Raw genomic sequence first — 4,290 nt, 5'->3', positions numbered from 1 at the left:
CACTTGCAAGCAGTCTATGTCGATTGTGGACCTGACAAATTGTAAGCAGAAGGAAGGTGAATCTACGACTCATTGGGTGCGCCGGGTCAAAGACATAATACATTCGTCTGACAAGATGGATGCCGGCTCAGCAGTTCTCATGCTGGAGAAGAATTGCCGCTTTGAGCCTCTGAGACAGAAACTGGGGCGCCTTAAGCGTGATTGCAACGATATGGGGACGCTGATGGCGGCTTTAGTCAAGTATGCCAATTCTGATAGTACCAAGGATCCTGCGTCTGATGAGGAAAAGACAGGGAAGGGAAAGAAGAACGGTAATGGAAAGGGTCAGCAGCATAACCCGGCGAGTTAAGGAGGCAATAAGCGTAAGGCGGACGGTAACCCGGAATTTGTGGCCAATGCACAGGGTAACAATCAGAAGCGCAAAGGAAAGCCACCCCCTCGGTTTGGTGGGTCAGGTCCGTCTCTTGAGCAACTACTCAACGAGCCCTGCCCGAAACACGTCACCCGGGAACGACCAGCGACTCATTTATGGAAGGATTGCGCAATCATGAAGGCTTTTAAGAATTCTAATACGTTTGATGGCAATCAAGGCCCAGGCGGCGGCTCAGGAGCTGGCGACTTTCATGGCCCGGGCGGCGGTTCAGGATCCGGTTTTCAGGGAAGCCAGGGTGGTTATAATCAACAGCAGTCTGGTCAAGGAGGTCAGCAGCAGCAGCAGTCGGGTTATCAGAGCCATCCAAAACAGCTAAACAGTGGGCAGTATCACGTGTTCACCACAAGTTTGTGTAAACGTGATCAGAAAGTTCATAGGAGGGCGGTGAATTCTGTTGAGCCGGCAGTCCCTCGTTACTTGAGGTGGTCAGAACAGCCTATTGTCTGGAGCAGGGAGGATCACCCTCCCCGGGTTGATAATCCGGGTCAACTGGCCCTGGTAGTGGCACCGCAGGTTGGTGGTTATAAATTTACTAAGGTGCTCATGGATGGAGGTAGCAGCATCAACATCCTCTATTACGAGACCTTTCGGCGCATGGGCTTAACTGACAAGAATTTAAAGACTTCCAACACCATCTTCCATGGAGTGGTGCCTGGTAAGTCGGCGTATCCTATGGGTAAGATTGAGCTAGAGGTGGCCTTTGGAGACGAGCATGATTCTAGGGCGGAAAAGTTAACTTTTGAAGTGGTAAAAATCAAGAGTCCATATCACGCTTTGTTCGGGCGGCCGGCTTATGCCAAGTTCATGGCGCGGCCATGTTATGTTTATTTACAGCTCAAGATGCCGGGTTACAAAGGTACCATCACTGTGCATGGAAGCCGAAAGGTGGCCCTGGAATGCGAAGAAGGCGATGCGGCTTATGCCGAGTCTGTCTGTGCAGCAGAGGAGCTCAAATTTTATCAAGATAACGTTGACCCGGCGGATATGACGTCCCTCAAGAAGCCGACTACGGAGCATGACCCGGCCATGAAGTTTAAATCGGCTGCAGAGACTAAGCTTGTTGATTTTACTCCGGGCGATTCGTCTAAGCAATTCAACATCAGTGCCAACTTGGATCCTAAATAGGAAAGCACGCTCATCGAGTTCATCCGTGAGAACCGGGACATTTTTGCATGGAAGCCTTCTGACATGCCGGGTGTACCGAGAGGACTCGCTGAGCACACTCTTAATATTGATCCGAAGTATAAGCCGGTCAGACAGTTTCTGCGGCGATTCAATGAGGAACGACGAAAAGCTATAGGAGAAGAGGTCGCCCGGCTCTTGGCGGCTGGGTTCATTGTCGAAGTGTTTCACCCGGAGTGGTTGGCTAACCCGGTGCTCGTGCTCAAGAAAAATGGCACCTGGCGGATGTGTGTGGATTACACAGACTTAAATAAGGCTTGTCCGGCTAATCCTTTCGCTCTCCCCCGTATTGATCAAATCATTGATGCTACGGCGGGTTGTGCGCGTTTGAGCTTTTTGGATGCTTACTCTGGTTATCATCAGATCAAGATGGCAGTTAAGGACCAGGAGAAGACGGCTTTCATCACTCCGTTTGGAGCCTTCTGCTATGTGTCTATGCCTTTTGGGCTCAAGAGTGCCCAGGCGACTTATCAACGGTGTGTACAGAATTGTCTCCACATCAGATTGGGCGCAATGTTCATGCTTATGTGGATGACATAGTGGTGAAATCCAGAGAGGCGGAAACCTTGATATCTGATCTCAGAGAAACCTTTGACAATCTTCGGGTTTACAAAATGATGCTTAACCCGGAGAAGTGTGTATTTGGTGTGCCTGCAGGCAAGCTTTTGGGATTCTTGGTCTCAAACAGGGGCATCGAGGCTAATCCGGAGAAGATTAAGGCAATCACTTCTTTGGCTAAACCGGCATGTATCAATGATGCTCAGCGACTGGCGGGTCGTGTTGCCGCTTTAAGCCGGTTCATCAGCCGGTTAGGTGAGAAGGCCCTACCGCTGTACCAACTGATGAAGAAGGCAGACACCTTTGTCTGGAGTAATGCTGCTAATGCTGGTTTTGAGGATTTGAAGAGGCAGTTATCTGAGCCGCCAGTTCTTGCAGCTCCCATTGACAAAGAGCCTTTGCTGTTATATGTGGCTGCTAATTCGCGAGCCGTCAGTGTGGCAATTGTGGTAGAGCGCAAGGAGGCTGGTAAGGAACATCCGGTTCAACGGCCGGTTTATTATGTCAGTGAGGTACTCATCGAGTCAAAACAAAGATATCCTCATTGGCAGAAACTTGTTTACGGGGTGTTCATGGCAAGCCGGAAGCTGAAGCAATACTTCCAAGGTCACCCTATCACTGTGGTAAGTTCTGCCCCCTTGGGAGACATTATTCAAAACAGAGAGGCTACAGGATGAGTCGCCAAGTGGGCCATCGAGCTCGGGCCTCATGGTCTGAAGTACGTACCATGCACTGCCATTAAGTCTCAAACTTTGGTGGATTTCATCAACGACTGGACAGAGCTACAGGTACCTGAGGAGAAGCCCGATAACACTTATTGGACTATTCACTTTGATGGGTCCAGACAGTTGGAAGGCTCGGGGGCTGGAGTCGTGTTAACTTCCCCTCGAGGTGACAAATTTTCTTATGTGCTCCGGCTTATGTTTCCTTGTACTAACAATGCAGCTGAGTACGAGGCCCTACTCCACGGTCTCCGGATGGCCAAAGAGATGAACTTGAGCCAGGTAAGATGCTTGGGATACTCAGACCTTGTGGCTCAACAGGTGTCAGGCAAGTGGGACTCTAAAGATCCCCTTATGGCGGCTTACCGTCGTGAAGTCGATGCTGTGGATGGACATTTCAAGGGTTATGTGGTGGAACACATTGATCGAAGGAAGAATGAGGCTGCTGATGCCTTAAGCCGGCTGGGATCTCAGCGTAAGCCGGTGCCGCCTAACACCTTTCTTGATGTTTTGAATAATCCTTCTGTTAAGTTACCTACAGAGGAAGATCTGGCAATACCAGACCCGGAGGCACAGCTGGTGGCGGCTCTCCACGTTATCCCGGATTGGACAGTGCCTTATTTGGCTTACATGACCCGGGGAGAGTTGCCTGAAGATGAGACCTTGGCAAGACAAATCGCCCGACGGTCCAAGTCCATGACAATTGTCAATGGTGAGTTACATCATTGCAGCGTTACTGGAGCGTTTCAACGTTGCGTGTCACCTATAGAGGGTCAGGAGATCCTTCGTGAGATTCATGAAGGCGATTGTGGTCATCACGCCGGCTCAAAATCTCTTGTGGCCAAAGCTTTCCGTCATGGGTTTTATTGGCTGACGGCTCATGCTGATGCAAAAGACCTGGTTAGTAAATGTGACGGATGTCAGAAATTCTCACGACGAGCCCATGTGTCGGCTCAAGAATTGAGGATGATTCCAATTACTTGGCCGTTTGCAGTCTGGGGGCTTGATATGGTCGGGCCTTTCAAAAGGTCTAAGGATAAAAAGACGCACCTCTTGGTGGCGGTTGACAAGTTTACAAAGTGGGTGGAGGCAGAGCCAGTTAGTAAGTGTGATGCAGCCACGGTGGTCCAGTTTATGAAAAAGGTGATTTTTCGCTTTGGTTTTCCACACAGCATTATAACTGATAATGGCACTAACCTCTCCAAAGGAGCTATGGAAGAGTTTTGTCAACGAGAGCATATCCGGCTTGATGTTTCAGCTGTGGCTCACCCTCAATCCAATGGTCAAGCAGAACGAGCTAATCAAGAAATCTTGAGGGGTATCAAGCCCCGGCTCTTGGTCCCCTTGCAGCAGACGCCGGGTTGTTGGGTGGAGGAGTTACCTTCGGTACTTTGG

The sequence above is a fragment of the Triticum urartu genome, chromosome 7A (assembly GCF_056163025.1).
Source record: "Triticum urartu cultivar PI428250 chromosome 7A, HENAU_Tu73, whole genome shotgun sequence".
Taxonomy (NCBI): domain Eukaryota; kingdom Viridiplantae; phylum Streptophyta; class Magnoliopsida; order Poales; family Poaceae; genus Triticum; species Triticum urartu.
The sequence above is the reverse complement of the archived record's forward strand: the minus strand, read 5'-3'. Positions refer to the sequence as shown.